A 17,951-nucleotide genomic window follows, 5' to 3' on the forward strand; every position below is an offset into this window, starting at 1 on the left:
ATGAGAACATTCTTGGGCAGGTGATGTGAAGTCAGAAGTCTGAAAAAATTAGTCTGGATGAATCAGACTACACTGAGGTCATCTATTGAAGCGTAACATTCCTGGAACATCTTTCTGTATGATCAAATCTTAGATTTACAGGTCGTGCATCCTATGTAAACACTGAGCTGCAGGTGAATGCTGGAGCAACCAAACACAAACTGCAAGCAAGGAGCATATTCAAAGTGATTTTTCCTCTTTAAATAGGAGGATCTGGCCCTGCGTTACACTTAAAACGGAGTTTAGATGACTCTGGGTAATGGTGCAATGATGATTATATTGCTTGAATAAACGCAGGAAAGGAAGGACTGCGCATCTGAGCTGACCATATGGGATACATAAGGCCTGGCAGTGCAAATGTTTGGGTCGGCAGGGCTGAAGTTCTTCACCGTGATCCCTGGCACTAGCGAGAGTAGGTTAAATATGATGGATGCTTTGGGTAATAAGGTGGGGGTTTATTATCCACAAGCGGGATTCAGGCGAAAACTTTCATGTGAGGAGAGACTGAAAAGTCTGGGCCAGCTAATAACTGCGATGATTAATAAAGGAAATGTAATAAAGACTGCATCAAAATATTGAATAGCATGAAAGCAGACACCGCTTGCTCCTGTTTGCCCTTTCTCAAGAAGCTATTGAAATGGGAGGATGCCACATGTAAAATTAACTGAGGCCACTCGGGTTTTCGGAAACAAGCCCTACGATTAACCCGTCGCATTTACCGCCCCGAGATTTAATTGAGGCCACGAGCTTAGGAGGGTTCCAGAAAGGATGAGCCATTTCTGCGGACAACGGGAACACCCGCCACGCTCTGCGCTATTTCGCCGCGAGGGAAGAACGGGGGCTGCTTGCTTTAACGCGCGGACCCACCGGCGGAAGGGGCCTGACGGGCCCGGGCAGCGGGTTTACCGCCGGCTCCCCGGCAAGCCCGGCCCGGACCCGCTCCTGCCTGCGACAGGGCGGCAGCGCGGCGCCTGCAGCGCGGGCCGGCGGCGGCAGGTGGCGGCCTTACCCGCGCCGCTGCCCCGGCGCCGCTCCCGGCTCCGCTGCCCCGGCGCCGCTGCCCCGGCGCCGCTGCCCCGGCTCCGCTGCCCCGGCGCCGCTGCCCCGGCTCCGCTGCCCCGGCGCCGCTCCCGGCTCCGCTGCCCCGGCTCCGCCGCTGCCCCGGCTCCGCTGCCCCGGCGCCGCTCCCCCGGCTCCGCCGCTCCCCCGGCTCCGCCGCCCCGGCTCCGCTGCCCCCGCCGCGGGCTGCCCGCAGCCGGCTCCCCCCGCCCCGCCCCGCCGCCAGCGGAGCTGGGCTCTCGGCAGCGCGGAAGGTCCATCCGCTGGGCACCTAGAGATGAGGCAGGCAGAGCCCGCCAGTAAAGTCGCGGGGGTCGCCAACATTTTTAGATCCGATTGGTTGGTTGGTTCGGTTTTAAGCGTTAAACTTGGATTTCCTACTTAGGCTAGAGAACCTAGTTGAGAATCTGCTAGAAATGATAACACCAGTGAAAGTGACTTTTCTCTTACGGATAGGGTAATATTTAAAAATTAATCTAAAGGGGTTAGCAAATTAACAACGTATTACTTGTATTCCTGCTTTTTATCTTTTATATTTCTTCCATTTTATGAATACCATTAGAACCTGACCGTTGGCAGAGACTGCCAGGAACGATAGCTGCCTCAGAGACAACACAGCTCGTCAAAGATGTATTTTGTAAAACGTTAAGTTGCAGATACAGGTAGGCGCGGGTTCCTGGAAGTGGAGTATTGCAGTTCCTGTTGTGAGACGTGGGTATCAATATAAACATTTCCTACGAGGTCAGTTGCCCAAAACGACTACTTACTGCCTTTGACCACCTGGTCAACTGCTGGACTCGCTTGACGTGGCTTTTTGGCCATGAAGGCTTGTGCATGGCCATCAGGCTGTGCGGGTACTGGGGATCCTTCCCGTGACCCCTGTGGGCAGTGTCCTGGGCCCAGCAAGAGCAAACGTGTACAGTACAGGTATCTTTTACCTCTAATCAATCTACCTCTCTATCTTCTGCAATATTGACTTGCTCTAAGGGCAGGAGCAGTAAAATATTGGACAAGGGTTAGTTCCTGAGAGAACGTTATGTCGTTATGCTGTCTTTAGACGAAGACTGAAGACAGTAATCAAAAGGGCTATTTTTAACCATGGGTTGATTTATTTGTTTTTCTTGTACAGCTATTGCACCTGGAGCCACTGATGATGGCTTGATTAATTCTCGGTGATTTTTTTTTTTTCCTCCACCTTCCTCCACACAACTCTTCTGACTGGCACGAAGTCGCGTTGCAGCAGGCGCACTCTCTGGGCTCTCCCCTGCAGCCCCAAGCAAACGCAGCTTTGGGCCTGTCGGCGAGGGCAGGGATCTGGAGCCCTGTCTGAGTGTGCGAAGTGGGTGATACGCGTGGAGGTAAGTCAGCTGGGAGGGTTTTTCAGTTCCTCCTGTAGGCACGAGTAGATACAAGTGTAGCTGAACTAGCTGCAGGTCACCTACCCTGTGTATGGTGAGTGATGCAGGGAAGGATAGACAGTGGCCACCATTGGTTGCAAAGGTCTCCCAAGAAAGTGAATAAATTGGTGATGATTATTATCCAGCCTATGCTAGATAATGTGCTACTATCATCGCTGTGTTGCTGGCTGTACCACAGCTTGTTTAAAGCCAGTTTGAGTAGCTGTGCGACATTATTATATTGACTTTGTAGCCCTACACTGAAGGAAAAAGAATGATCCTGAGATTTTTTTATTCTTTTTCATCTATGAGCACTGGGCAGATGCTGAGGATTCTCCCTCTCTCTCTTTGAGCTTGTTCCCTGCAGTGGGGGTAGAGGGTGAGATGGAGTTTCCCTGCCAGGTCCTGGGGCCTGAATCTTTCAGATCTGGACCCAGCAACTTCCTAGACAGATACCTGTCCTGACCCTTATAGCAGCACTTAATGCTGAGTAAATTCAAGGCTACACAGCGATTGGAGCACTGCGGGAACATACAAGGAACCAAGATTTTCAAAAGCGCCTGTGGATTTTGAAATCTCAGACTTCAGGCGTCTATCCTGAGAAAACCTAGGGAAACCCAGCGGCAAACTTGCACCAAAGCAACCACTTCTGCAAAACCAGTGCTGCTGTGTGTCTGCCCTACCCAGAAGCGTTCTCAAAATATTCTGCCTCCTAGGATTTTCTAAATACTCTCCATTCTTCCCCATCATAATTCACACCTTATTTTTTCCCCTCTGTGTGACTCAGTAACAGTCACCTCCCTTTTTTATTTTTCCTAGTTAAAGGTCAGCCTGAGCTGTGTGTTACAGATGAAAGGATGCAGCCCAAAGCCAGCCTAGGGGCCCAGTTTGTGTTGTGGATCTCTCCTGAGGGCACTTCTGTTTGCAAGTGTGTGCCTTGCAACTTCTGAGAAGCCTACAGAGATTGCTAATGTTTAGGATAAGTTCTGTCAAATTTATTATTCCGCTAGTAATTTTTTTTTTTTTCATATTTCCTTCACAGAACCCAGCCACTTTCAGGCTGTCGTTTTGAGCCTACTCTGTGCCAAGTGTCAGGAATGACTTTTTGTCCTCAAAGCTGAAGAGACATTTCCTACCAGTGCAGATGAAGGTGTCTTTTTCCTCCAAGTACATAGAGGAGGAGAGGGCAGAAACTGAGCTAAGTTCTCGTCTCACACTTGAAGGTAAAAAATGGCTGGATTTTGTCCATCCACACATGTTCCTTAAAATGTTATCTTGAGGGATCTGATCTAATGTACTTGAGCAAATGGTAGATAGGCACAGTGGAAGGGAATTCAAGGGCAGCTGCAGTAAGCCCTAGGTGTAAACACAACTGAGGAGAAATAAAAAAGGACTATCTCCTATTGAAACCAACCCTTGAAGTGACAGAACCTCTACAGGACTTCCTATAAGGAACAGACGTATTTCACCATCCTCATTTTTCTCCGTAGCTCTTGTTTTCACCTAGGTTGCCAGGTGGATGTTTACTTCCAAAGCAGATGTCTCCTTCCCCCTGCCTGGATCCCACTGCCCATGGACAGTGTGGCTGCTAGCACGTTTGCAACACCTGGTTCCCCCCATGATTAACGCTCAGAGCTATATCGGTCTGTGGCTCTGTGGGTTAAATCTGAGGCAACACCGTGTGTGTCTTTTATTTTAGTTTCCAGACAGACTATGCAGATACGGGTGGTAGAAGCATTATATATGCCTTTGAGATGCAAACCTATAAAGAGAATGCACCAAAATCTACTAACCTTGTATCAGTTGTAAATAAGGAAATCTCTCTCGTGTCTTTTTTTAATTCTTTTGGGGGGATTTTATCTATAAATTGAGAATGTTAAGGGAGTTTACCTCACTGCAGGTATACCTAGCACTTTTATTGTGATGGAGCATAGATTGCACCATGATTTCTGAAGAGGCTGCTCTTTAAAGAGGTAAGATACAAAACAACAAGCACATTCATACAATAGATCGTCATTTAAGGTAACACATTCTGCCTGACATGTAGTGTTTTGCACATTTTGAATTGTCTTCTGCCAAAATATTCAGGCCTGCAGGGGGAACCCCTGTTGGGAACACAGGACAGATGGATCTGAATCCAGTCATGAAACTCCCTGGGGCCAGGAATGTGATGTTAATGATCACGCCACAGTAAGATGTAAAACATACCTTTGTGCAGCTCAGTGTAAACAGCAACTCTGGTATTATGATGTAAATGAGAAACCAGCAAGAGATGATGTGTGAATGGAAACACAGCAAGGTGCTCTGTGAGGAAGCAAGAAGCATAGTGCAAGGGGAAATTCTGCACATCGCAAGTGGAGGTGGAATTAAAATGTGGACTCACTTCATTGCAGAGATAAACTTTAAATACTGCTCGGGCTGATGCAGAAGGGAGGGAACTCGCCAAGATGTACCTAATCCAGCTGAGGTTCTGGAAGGGCAGTGGACAGGTTACAATTAGGCTTGGGTTCCTGGACTCGCCAGTTGAGAGCTGGAAGATGGGGCTGGGTCCAAAGGGAAGATAAAAATCACCAATAAGCCTTATTCTAATATATCCTGCAGTTCACCTTCCTGCTCAAATCAGGGCCAACTTTGAAGAGAGCCAGTGTTGCTCAGGGCTTTGACTGGCTGATTTTCAGATATCTCCAAGGATGGAGATACCTCTCTGGGAGGCTTGTTCTAGTGTTTGGGCATCCTCATGGTGAAAACATTTCCTGTAGCCTTAAATAAGTCTAAAATGGCTCCATGGTTGGAGGGCATGAAAGATGAGAACCTGACAACAGGCAGGCATTGAAGGGGCTTGAGGAGGTATCCAAAGGTGCAGGATGTGCAGCTGGGTCCTCAGCTTTATTTCAGAAATCCCTGGTGCCCCTTTGAAAGTCCTCCCCTGTGTGGGTAGTGGCAGCTTTCCTGCGAGACATGATTCGCGTTGGGTCCTTGTAAAACAGAAGGTGCAGTTGGAGAGTGTGGTGTCACCAATGTAATTTAAAAATGTGCTGGGCAGCAGGAGCAGTGCTGTGTCTGCTGCTGGCTTTATTGTAACAGTGATGTGCCTCTTTGTCCCAGAGTTCCCCGTCCTCTTCCTCTCATCTCTAGCAATGAAGTGAAGGGCTTGCTGGGAAGCTGAGCTTGAAGCTAGAGGAGGTCATACTTAACTAACCTCCTGGAGTTCTTTGAAGATATTGCTGCCAGGCTAGATAAGGGGAATTGAGCAGTGCGCTTAGAGTTTCAAAGAGCATTTCACAAAGTTCCACATCAGAGATTAATAGCTAAGGCAAAAGGTAAAGGAAGAGGAGGTAATAGAGGCTGTGGGATCAAAACCAGCTCAAGGGCAGGTATGAGACAATAAGCACAGATGAAAACTTTTCAAGCTGGCAGAAGGCTGTTCTTGGGACTGTTTCAGGACCTCTCTAATGTGTAATCCAGACAGCACAAAGGTGCCCCACCATGCTCGTGTCGCTAAGGCAGCCCAGGTTTGGCACCACCAGCAGCAAAGCATCCTACTTAGACCCCCTTCTGTCTTCCCAGCCTGATCAGCCAGGAGCCCTTTCATGTCTCTGTTGGGTGGGAACAGTTGTCAGCATGGTCCAGAGTCACCGGTGTCTCTGGGGCCATGGTGAGTGGCTGCCACGCTGCTGGGCTGCCTTGTGTTTCAGAGCAGTCAATGTATTTGCTGGGCTTTGAAAACAGTGAGCCTGCTCCTCAGAGACACTGTAAATGTGAAGCTGCTGATGTCTGAGAAGTTACTCCAGCTTTGCAGTGGGCTGAGGGAAGAGATAATTTGGTGTAAGTTCTCCCCAAGACAGGGCACAGCCTAATCAGATTCACCAGGGCCAAAATCTCTTCCATGACTCTACTAACAAATAGCAAAATGGAGTTCAGTGCAGAGAAATGTAAAGTAATTAATCTGCAAGCAGGAAATCAGACTGGGAATAGGTGCTAAACAGAGCAAGCATTCAGCAGAGGGATTAAGAGAGGGATTTGATGGGGGGGGGGGTAGTTTCTTTTGGAAAAATCATTGAAACTGTCCACCTAGATCACAGCTGTAGTAGAAAGGCAAGCAAGAGACGAAGCTGCGTTAATGGAGGGACAGGATAAAAAACCAAAGCAGCGATATGTCTGTTCCTGTAAAAGGCATTAGATCCCACCTGGAATATTGTCAGCAGTGTTGGCCACTGTACCAGTGTGCTGTAGCATAAGGCAACAAAGAGCAGCCCTGCAGAACCCAGCCTGTGGACAAAGGTGAGAGCTCTGGGTTTTCCTCCGCAGGCTTCTGCCCACCCCATCCATTCATCATCTAAAGAGGAAATCTGAGGAGCACAAAGAGTTTCCCTTTAAGCTCTAACGGAGGTTGGGAATTTTGAAGTCAGTTATATTTTGCTCCTGAGTATTTATTTCTCTCCGGCTTTCTCTTGCTCTCTTCCCTCAATCTCTTCTTTCTCTTTTAGTTTTTCCTCTTTGCTTCCCTCTTTCTCTCCTACCCCCAGTCTGGGGTTGGTTTGTCTTTCCCTAATATATTGCTTCTCCTCCACCCCTGCCTGGGAAGTGAGACTATTTAGTCACCTTGCTGCTTCTGACTCCTGAAGGAGGCCCATCTCCAATGAAGGGGTTGTTACTTTAAGTAGTACAAGTTTTACAGACTGTGCAGCAGAGTGAACAATACTTTTTTCCCCATAGATTTGGATGAAAAGAAATCAAAGTCGTTACTGCAGAAGAGGAGAAGCTCAGCAATCAAACTGAAGGCAGGGCATGGAATATTACACAAACTGAGCATCGAAACTCTCAGATGTGGCTTTCCTTCCACACCCAAAGGAGTTCACAATGCTATGGCTGTTTCCAATCATAAAAATTCAGAACCAAAATCTTCCTTTGTTTTCACTGGTGTACATTCAGAACAAGTTCAGCAAGTTGCTCTGAATTTACCCAGCTATAGAGGACAGCTGATTTCATTTGAGCTGTACAAGAGACAATCTTATTTTCTTTCCCTCGGATTAGGGTAAGCTTGTCAATCAGTGCCCAGAGCCAGTCAATACAACACAGTTGTGCCAGGTAAGAAATGCACTTGACAAACTGTCATAATACCCATTACTTCTGTTCTCTCTTAACCAGCCCTGACCACTGGAGGAAGGCTGAGCATTTTGGGTTTGTATGTACCCTAAGCTGTTAGTTATAAGTCACAATCATGACAGCAGCTTAAATGACAGCAATTAATATTTCTCTAAAATACTGCTTTTTTTCTCTTCATTAACCAATGCAACAATCAACAGGCTGATGCACAAAATGATAAAAGAGATGTCTAATAAGAAAAGGGAAATTGGTTATTATTCTTGCCGTTTAAATCTCCTGGAGCAGAATTGGCTATTGCTATAAAATCTGTGGAATTATCCTTGCTATTTCAACTTGCCAAACCAACCTTTTACCCCTTTAAATTCAGGTCTTTAGAGTAACGTGCCAAAATAATCTCTTGGCACCACTGAGGTGAGGATCCACGTTGTGCTGCTCTTGTAACTTCCCTGCTCATAGAACCATTCATCCTGGAAAGATTTTGACTGGAAACTTGTGCTTTTAACTCTTTTAGCAACTTTTGAAAATATTGCCTTGCTATCTTGTGGGAAATGTTCATGCCGTAATGTACCATGACGATGGTTGTTGTGGAGAGTGTAAAGAAACATTTAAATAGAAATTACAGCTGGAAATGAAGGTTTGTAAGGAAAAGCCAAATGATAGGACTTACCTTCCAAATCTTAAGGGCAAAGAGAGTCATTTGGCCCTTTTCTTGGATGTAGCTGGGCAAGGGAAAGAAATGCCAAGTCTCATATGATCTTAATTATACACTGTGGGTGCCAGCAGCTTCCAGGGTACGTGTGGATTCTTGACTGAGGCTCAGTGTGTGAACTTTGTCACTGGAGGAGTATGTCACACACAGAGCTGGGACATGAGCCATCATTCACAATTCAAACAAACCCCAAGCCCTTCAGAGATTGAAAAGAAATGTTCAGTTAACCATAAAAACTGTGGCATGATTCTCCATACCCTAGTGCCCTTTGGGAGCAGAAATACTTCAAGCTCCAAAATCAGGCCTTCTTGTGAGGCTTTTTGACTAGACTGGAACCATCAACTATTCAAACCATTGTACAAAATCCCGCTCTTTCGCAACTCCCAGGAGTTTTTTCCTAGACCAGGAGCACTATAATTCTAGGCTATAGATGCAAGTCCACAATCTCCCTCTGAAACCTCCGCCTTGATTTCTGGGGTGGCTCGGCAGACGGTGACTTTGGCTATGACAGAGCCTGGAGGTCCATGCCTTGCTCTGGGCTGGAGCTGGCAGTGAAGCAAAGGGGCAGGTGCCGGGCGCAGGATGCTCTCATTGTTACCGTCTGCAGCAAAAGTGTCTGTTCCCCATCAAGTTTCAACAAGAACATGTAGGTGAAAGAGATGCTGTTGGGAACGTTTCATTTTTGCAGATATTTGGCCTTTGGATTGTGTGTTGACTGAAGACCTGCAAGACTTCACCTGTCTGGGTATAAGCACTCAGTGGGTTGGGCAGCAACCCTTGAGCATGGGAGATGGTGCAGCTGCCTCCATCCTCCCACTGAGAGCCACCAGTGCTACAGCGAGATGGCAGGCGGGTTGCACCCTCACCTGCAGGACGCATCTTAGTTTGCTCTCACAAAGGGAATGTTGTTGTGAGGAGCAACTGCTGTGTTTCAGCAGGAAAGTGTGTTTCATGATGCCTCTGGAAGTGAAGTTAGGCTGGCTTCATATTTCCACCCGAGCTGTGTCTGGGAGGAGCAGAGCTCGGAGGGGTGTTCGTGTGCTCCTCTGAGATTGCATCCTCAGCAGAAAGTGTAAACAACTGGGGGGATGTTCCTGTGGCCAGCTGTGTGCTAGCAAATTTACTGTTCTCATGATCAGCGATAAAGGTTTTGCTGCTGCTCAGAAATATACCGAAGGTTCAGACCAGAATGAAAAGCAGTTCTGCACGCGGTTGTTCACATTGCGTGCTCTTTTCTGTGCACGAGGGCTCTTTGTACTGTCTTCAGGGGGAGAAAGTCTGCTGTGGAAATCCATCATGTCCTAGCAGTTTAGTAGAATTACAGGGAACATGCTTACTTACCTAAAAGAACAAATGTGAACATATGGAGATAGCCTTTTTTTTCCTTAACCTTAGGAAGTACCAGCAAAGATTTTCATGTTTGTAAATTGTCATTTTCTTAGAGCAAAGCCTTATGGAAAAGTCAAGCGGTTTTTTTATGAAAGATGTGATGGAAACGATTACAGCTCTGATCCTCATTATTGCTTGAAAAACAGAGGTAGCAGCAGAGGGGGGAAAGTAAGCACCAAAGGTCAGGTATGAGCCACAGGAAAAATGATGGGGCATCATCAGAGTTTTCTTTGGCTTCCCGAGGTCCCTACCTGTCCTTCCAGGCAAGACGGTCCTTTCTTCATTGGCTCTTGTGTGGATCTGTCCTCTGATGGCTGAGCCAATTGCTCCTCTCAGAAGCGACCAACACAAGAATATCTTTGCTCGTGAGGAACACATCTGGGCAAACGCTATTATCTTTCTCTGTCCTGCTTGCTCTAACTCTCAGCTCCTTTTGACTTGGAAGGGGAGAGATTGGCCTTTCAGTGTATGAAATGCCAGCTGGGATCAAATCAATGCCATTGATTTAATCTTGCGCCTCCAAAGAGCTGGGATTTTTCCTTTTAATTTTTTTTTTTCCTCTGGCTCTATTCTTTGAGAAGTAGAAGAGCAAAACAAAGGCGTTGAGTGCTGCCAGTGGTCCTCAGGCACAGAGGCCAGAGCCAGAGCTGCAGAGCCCTCCGTGAGTTTGAATAGCTTTGCTCTTGCTGGACTAAATCAGGTTCGGATGTAGGAACTTGATTTTCACTTTCTGGATTGGTTTGGTTCGCTGTTTGTAAGCCCTAACAGGACAGGGTCCCCTTGCTTGCTGGTACCAGTCCTACAGCCAGCCCAGGGCTAGATGCCCAGCTGGTGTAGTTGACAGCATGCTTTAGAGAGTTATGCTAGTTTACAGTTGCTGACATTATGCCTCTATATGTTTTTTTGACAGATTATAGTTGTGCCTGCACTGACTGTTAAAGGCAGTCACCACTGACTTCTTTCGCGGCCGGAGCGAGCCCTCAGCAGCAGCAGGGACGGCAGGTTGTCAGTGCAGACCGTTGCACCTGGGAGCAGGCAGTGAGGGTGGGAGGAGGTGCTGCACCCGTCGCTGCTCCGCTCCCCGCTTCTCGGGGCGGTACGGACACAGCCTGTAAATCCTGCTGGGGGGCAGTTGTGGTTTATCAGGTTAAGGCCTGTGCTAAAGTCAAGCCAAGATCTTCTTACGGACCCGGTAGTTCATGAAGTATCAGAGGGCAGAGCAGGGCGACTCCTAGTGAGGCAACTATAGAAAAATATAAATGGAAAGACATAAACTTGATAATGCAAATGAGTTTACTTTCCTTTTTGTACAACAGATGTTGTTTGACCTAGAAGAAAGAATAATATTATAGAACTTGAGATCAGTCTGAGGGGAAAAAATAAAGTCGTCTAAAAATAAAACACAAATAGCAGCTGCTTGAATTGTATTTCTAATATATCAGCGTTGACAGCTCTCTCTTTCCCCCAGTTGAGCCAGGAATCTTATGGAAGTGGCTTGTAAAGAAGAGCTGTTTCCTGAGGAGGGATCCGAGCAGAGGCGATGGAGAGGCAGAGGTGATACTGCTTCGTGTCAGTGTGTGTCCTGGGCAGGAACGGTCTTTGGACATGTGCGAGGGGTTGCGGATGGCATCACTGCGCAGGCGCTTGGTCAGACGGTCTCACCGTCGATCGCAGTGAGTAAGACTCTTCTGCTGTTAGGAACAACCCTGGAATGGTGTAGAATAAAGAATAGTAAAATAAATAGAATAAAGTAGTCCAAAATTGTGTTGTTGCCATAGACTGTATCCCCATTTGGGGTGAACTTTCCGAGTGGCATTAAAGTTGGTGTCCTGTGCTTATCTGCGCCAGATGAGGAGCTGAACTTAGTGTGTAAGGGTGGTGGGTTATGTCGTTTTGATGTAAATGCAAAGCAAGTTTCTCACTCTGTAGGTTCAGTCAGTGGGAAAAATACTACCTAGAAAAAAAGAGAATAAAAGATCCTGACTTGTCAGTCCAGCAGCTAGTGGTTTTGGACTGTCAAGCTTGGGCTGTTCAGCCAAGACTGTGTGCCTAGGTCTGATTTGCAGCAAGTGGTAAACACCTCCTCTTTAACAAGAGGTCTTTGATAGGGGCTTAAGTTGAATGCAGAAATTAAGGCATTCCTTCAACGTTTGTGACCAGTTAGGCTGGAACTGGCATAATATGACTGAGAAAAGCTGGATGTGCTTTCCTTTGTGTGTGAGGAGTTCTGCCTTCGGCTGCTCGGTGCTGGGAGCCCGAGCAGGCGCTCTGCAGCTCTTCGGTGCTTGCAGTGCCCTGTCCGCGGTATGCTGTAGAGCAAATAACACATTTTTATTTTTATACAAATGTGCATAACTTCATCCATTTCTTGTGGCTGCTCTGACAGGAAAAGGAAATTTATGACGCACATCACCCATTTATTTGGCACAGGCAGTGTTTATTGCTGAGGGAGGCATTCTCATGGAATTGATTGCACAATTTCCTCTTGGTGTACTGTTTTCAAGTAATATCCCAAGACCTCTGTGTACTGAGATACAGGGACACTTCTTTAAGGCCTGCAGAATACTATAGCCGAGGAAAGAAAAAAGCCACACAGTGGAAAATATAACAGAAAAATGTAATTTTAATTACACTGTAAATCTGGAGCTTTCTCCACTCTGCTGGGAGTCTCTGTGGAAACACCCATTCCCAGTGGTTTAAATTTCTAGGTTTCTCCACAGAACTAAGAACAGCTTTGGATTTTATGGCGTTCCATTTTCACAGGTATAAAAGGTGGTTTTGGTCTGGGGTTAGTTCTTGTTCATGCTTTAGGCACGCCAGGATTATGGACATGTTGTGGGGGGAGGAACTGTGCATTTTGGAAAAAGAGAAAGGTATATTCTTAGCATGATGGCTTGCTGAAAGGGTGGGATTGTTGCCTGTCCCAACAGGCAAAAAGGGGTTGAAGCTATTAATGTCACAGAAGGCAGGAAGAGAGGAGCTGTTGCCTTGATTCAAAGGACTGTGTGACAATATATATCTTAAACACCATGAATAGCACACAGTAGAGAAAGAGAGAGAGAAACATCTGTCCTGGAAGAGCATAGCTCTTGTTAATTTATTTTTTTTTAATTATTTTAATCTGCCTATGCACAATCATTTGTACCAAAGCTTCGGTATAATAGTTGTCTCATTTGCACGTGGAAAGGCATGGAGTTGGATGCTTGCACACAAATATGTGCCAGGTGATGACACTGCTAACAAGTAATCATGGACTGAAGACTGCAACCAGAAAATTTAGAGCTCTTTTTTGAAAAGATGACTCAAAGTGTAGAGATGGAAGAACAGTGGTGCGTAACAGCAGTTGCAGACAATAGATTCTGTTCCCTTCCACTCTGTAGGAAACGCCAGTGACAACCCCGGGCGTATTTGCGTGCTGAAGGTACACGTTGGCTTCTGAAAGAGTTGCCTGACGAATAACTTGTTTTTCTTTCCTGGCTGCCTGGTGAACAGCTCCTCACCTGCATTGCTCTCCTAAATTCTTGGAGGGAGGTCTGGCAGCCAGCACAGCTTTAATTTCATAATTTCACTTCTGCGGTGACTCTGTCGGTTTCTGCTAACTTCCCGATTATTCTTTCAGGCTCCAGAAGAAAGCGATCTCCTCCTAAGCTTCTGTTTTCACACTTCTGAACAGCAGCTACCTCTTCTCAGCCTCTCGATGTTTCTCCTCAGGGCCCGAAGCTGGGGACCAGCTTAAGCACTAAGCTGCGTGTTCTGCAGCTCTCCGGGTTACACTCGCGGCGTTGGGTTGCACTCTATGTTTGTTAGCGCAGAGGTGGCTGGCTCACTGGTAATGGCCTTTTGTACGCGCTGACCTCTGAACCAGAAACAAGACTCAAACCTCCGAGGAGGCCAGTGATTAATCAAATCAGGGATCAACTGTGACTCAACCTTTAGATCCCCAGCTGAGGTTGTGTCCATGGCTGATTAAAAGAGGAAAATATATTTAGCTATTTACAACTGTATCTCCCTCTGGCTGAGGACAAGGCGCCATGATAAACATATTTATGTTTGTTAGATGTACAAATTGTGGTTCCTTTGAAAACCTCACAGTTTGTCATAAAGCCTCAGAAAGCACATGGCTGTTTATTGACGCTAGAGGACTTCCTGAGACTATGCCGTGAAGTCGCTGCTCAGAGTATTTGACGTAGGCTAGCATGTCCACAAGGGAAAAAAGCCCAGATGTTGCCATCTGCACATGAAAGACTAAAGGTGGCTTTAAGCAGCCCTCTGTAGGAGATAATTTTCTCCCTTCAATTAGGTTACACTTTCTCGATGCCGCCCTTTAGAAGCCTACAGTGTTCCCAAGGCCAGCTCTACAGTTATTCAGTGGTGAACAGAACATATAAACTTCATATTTCTAATACATTTCACAGTGCTGTGTGTTATTAGCAAACTCCAAATAGCTGTCAGGACCTCAAGGTATTCTGGAACATCCTTTGATGCTACAAAGTAATGCATTTTCCATATTATTCCTTTGAACACATTATATATGCAAAGTCTAGCACTTCTTATAGGAGAGGTGGAATTATCATACAATAAGATATTTTTTCCTCTAGTTCTTTCATGGCTCATAACATATAAAATTTCTTCTTAAAATCCAGGCTAGGAACTCAAACTTAATTTATACAGTATTGAAAACATTACAGGGCATAAATCAGTTCAATTTTTAAAGTTCCTGTATGATATTTTCAGAGCAGCCAAATTCCTTCATTCGCCTGGACTCCTTCCAAAATTCTGCCAGCGCTCATGGAAATCTAAATAACTTTAGAGAAAAAGCAGGTTTTCTGTGAAGGCTCAGATTACTCTGTCACCCTTCCTCCACTGCAGACAGGCCTCTGATAAACATGGAGAATAGGGACAGGGAAATTACTTCATTACTTCATGTCCTTTTCAATTACAAACATCGAGGAGCCTGAGCCTCCTGCCAGCTCACGCCCCAGACCCTTGCAAATTTGTGGCTTTCAAGAGCCAACAGTTGCATTTCCTTTGCCAGCAGGGATAAGCGATAGAAAGCGAGCAGAGGAGCTCACTTGAATTTTATTTCTGAGTGTTATTTAAAAAGTTTCAAATCTCAGCTCTGTTTATTTAAAGTTTGACTCCAGCTGAAATGTAAGCCTGTAAACTAGAGAAGTGATCAAAACAGGGCTGCACCTTTTTTTTTTTTTTTCTGAGAATTAATCACTTAGTGGTGATGTGTTACTGTAATCTTTCTGTGATCACTTAACCTGGAAGCGGTACTTCCAGATAGCTTCGTAATATTCTCCTGCTGGCATCTTCAGATCTACTATTTGTACTGTTCATCTGTGTTCAAAGCACACGAGGTTAATGCATTGTTTTTCTACCAGTTTGCTTTGTGTTTTGATTTACACCTAAAGAAACAAGTGTTTTCTTTGATGTCATTTTTCCATTACTGATGAACTAATATTGCAAAAAAAGGCTGTTTAAGGTCTTACTCTGAAGCCTCATTATTTCTACAATTAAAAAAAAAAAAGTAAAACCCAGTTTCAGAACATTGTGTTACAGAGCGGGGAAAAAAGGTGGCAGGAGTGAATCTGATTTTCTACTTTGCGTGTAAATCTTATAGGCTCAGCTTCAGCTCGGTGTTTAGGTCTGTGTTAAAAGTCACTGAAATAGAAGCCCATGTTTGGGTTAACCAGAGGTATATAGCTCTGGGAGGGTTTCCTGAAAGGCAGTTGCAGGGATTATTCTGGTCCTCTTTTTTTTACATGGTAATTCTGCAGTGTGGGCTCAGGTGACTTGGTATGTCGGGCTGGTCAGATGTCTGCCCCACAGTGGTATATAACCTGATCACCTTTGCGATCACCTGTGTGATCAGGAGGGAGGGAAGGGAGAAGAGGACAAGGAAAAACGCTGGGGGGTTCTTCAGTGCCTCACGATTCAGGTTTTGCTTTGATATGAATCCAAAAATTCAGACATTCTTGTGAAATGAATCTGCAGTGGGTGTGGGTAGAGCAAAGAGCTGAGCACATGGAAACCAAGAGGCCATCCAGAAGTTCTCACTGCAGCCTTTCCCAGGTTTTACTTATTTCTTACTTACACATTACTTGAACACTTCTGTTTAAGTCGGTGGGAATTTTTCTAAGTGAAATTAAAGTGTGGGGAGTTGTTAGTTAGAAGGCGTGCAGCATCTTTTTCGTGCTATCAGAGCTTCATCCCTTGGCTAGAACTCCCCTGGATTCAGGCTGTGTGTGGGGGGGTATGTATGCATATGTGTGTGTGTGTGCTTGCTTCTTGATACTCCCTGCTACCTCTTGGGCCATAAATATTGCGTGAACCACAATGGAGGCAACCGCAACTGCTGGTATCAGCCCAAATGTGGAAGTACATAAACCAAAAAAATACTAAGGAAAAGTTCACCAGACTTGAAAACTCCCAGCTGGCCAGGTCAGGGCTTTGGGAGCTGGCTGGAATGGATGATCTGTACCTGAAATAATTTTGTGTACTCACTGACTCCCTAAGACATGACGCCAAAATTCTTTTTGTGCATAATGCTAAGGTCATAATGATGTAGCTATTTTTTAGTTAATGGAAATTTTGGATGCACTATAAGCAATTTTTTCCCTTTAAGAAGGAAAACTGCAGATGGACCCTCACTCTATTTGCCGATGTGTAGTAAGGAAAGGCATATCACCCCAAGAATGCCGATTGCTGTGACAAATCACAAGAAGTGGAGAAAGACTTAGTGCCTGCTAAATTTAGCCTGTGCAAATCCAGTACATTCCAAGTCCATGGAGTGAAATACTGTTTGGAGTAAAATATGATTGAAACATTTCTGGGAATATAACTCCACTGGCTAGTTTACCACCTGGTCTTAGTTTTCATATTGTAGGAGAGGAATTAAATTTTTATTATTTTTAAATTATAGCCCCCCCCCCCCATCAGTTCTCTTGTCTTCCCACTGAAGCAAGCACTGTTAAGCTGCTATAACTTTAAGAGCATGAAAGCAAATGTTGTAAAGAGGTCACTGTAAAGGTCACGCAGCAGGTTTGATGTGTCAGTGGATAAATGATGGGATCACATCTGGAACAGTTTGGTGAATAAATAAAATGTGAAAGCTCATATATCACTGCCCACCTTCCAATCTGTAAGGGAAAGAGAAAATAAATTCTCTAATAACCTTGTAAAGCACATAAAAGATATTGAATAAACTCTTGAAATTTTGTGACTAAAACTGTCTGTATTAAATAATGATTTTAAGAGTGGCAAAAAGCTTGAAATACAGTATGAGTCTTCCTTGTAAAATGTTGTTTTATTTTATGGTTTATTTATTAGACTATACTTGGATAGCTTTGAAAAATATAATTTTGAGTTTAACTATGTGTTATTGAAACACTCTTCCTTTAGATATGTCCCCCAGAGGTATTTTATATTTACACTTAGGGAAAAGAATTTTCAATTTTTATTACACAGTGCTGTATTATTGCTTATACTGCCACTATATTCTGCCTTCTGCAAGTAACATTAATATATGCATATTTTACTGCCATTACCTTCAAAAGGCCTTAGAAAACCCATAGGTCTAAAATGATTTCTCTAAGTTGGTCATTACTGACTACTGAATTAAGATACAACAGGCTGTATATTGTTTTACTGGGCCATTAATAATAAGCCCCTGTGAATTTTAAGACAGCAAGCTAGAAACTGAGTAATTTCAGTCACCCAAGAAATGTACAGTATTAATAAAAGGCTCATAGAAGCCTGTTCTGGAGTGTGAATACCTTTGGTGTCTGATGAGGGACTAAAGGCAGTGGGTGAGTTTTGATCTCCAGACTCCTGCCAGCAGCTCCTCCGGACGTGAGCGGTCGGGGCTCGCGTGGCTGCGGAGGCAAAGTATCGCACTCGCGCAGAAAAATCAAACATGTAGGTGTATGTATGTATGATGTATAGTCACTGCCAACGGCTACAGGAGAGTCTGGCTGCTCATTTTCCTCCCTTGTTACAGACTACTGCAACGCCACAGCTGTGCTCCGAGGCACGCAGCTAGCCACGCACACCCACGCTCCACTGAAGTCACCAGGACTCTGGGCAGGCGTCGGGTACACCCAAACACAGGCTGCGCTGCGGGAGTAGCAGACGAATTAGTCATGTCAGTCCCACCGTTTTGCTGGGAAGGAAGAGCCGAAGCCAGTGCCTAATGCAGTCACGGAGAAAGTGTCTCATCGGCTTCAGGCACAGTCAGCTGGGAGCAA

General features: G+C 45.4%; 2 long non-coding RNA genes across 3 annotated transcripts; both read left to right on the forward strand.

Moving 5' to 3' along the window:
• The first annotated feature begins 1,487 nt into the window (after positions 1-1,487).
• On the forward strand, positions 1,488-3,712 carry LOC128153902 (uncharacterized). The gene is made up of 4 exons (XR_008239142.1): positions 1,488-1,555; positions 1,661-1,760; positions 2,328-2,456; positions 3,538-3,712. It is a non-coding gene; the product is annotated as an uncharacterized LOC128153902 (long non-coding RNA).
• Positions 3,713-3,983: 271 nt separating this feature from the next.
• LOC128153959 (uncharacterized) lies at positions 3,984-16,819 on the forward strand. Of its 2 annotated transcripts, XR_008239174.1 has the most exons (4): positions 3,984-4,468; positions 7,212-10,810; positions 11,168-11,372; positions 13,080-16,819. It is a non-coding gene; the product is annotated as an uncharacterized LOC128153959 (long non-coding RNA). The 2 variants fall into 2 exon arrangements; XR_008239173.1 differs by lacking the exon at positions 13,080-16,819 and having other exon boundaries at positions 11,168-13,070.
• Positions 16,820-17,951: the final 1,132 nt, after the last annotated feature.

Source organism: Harpia harpyja, chromosome 18 (assembly GCF_026419915.1).
Source record: "Harpia harpyja isolate bHarHar1 chromosome 18, bHarHar1 primary haplotype, whole genome shotgun sequence".
Taxonomy (NCBI): Eukaryota; Metazoa; Chordata; class Aves; order Accipitriformes; family Accipitridae; genus Harpia; species Harpia harpyja.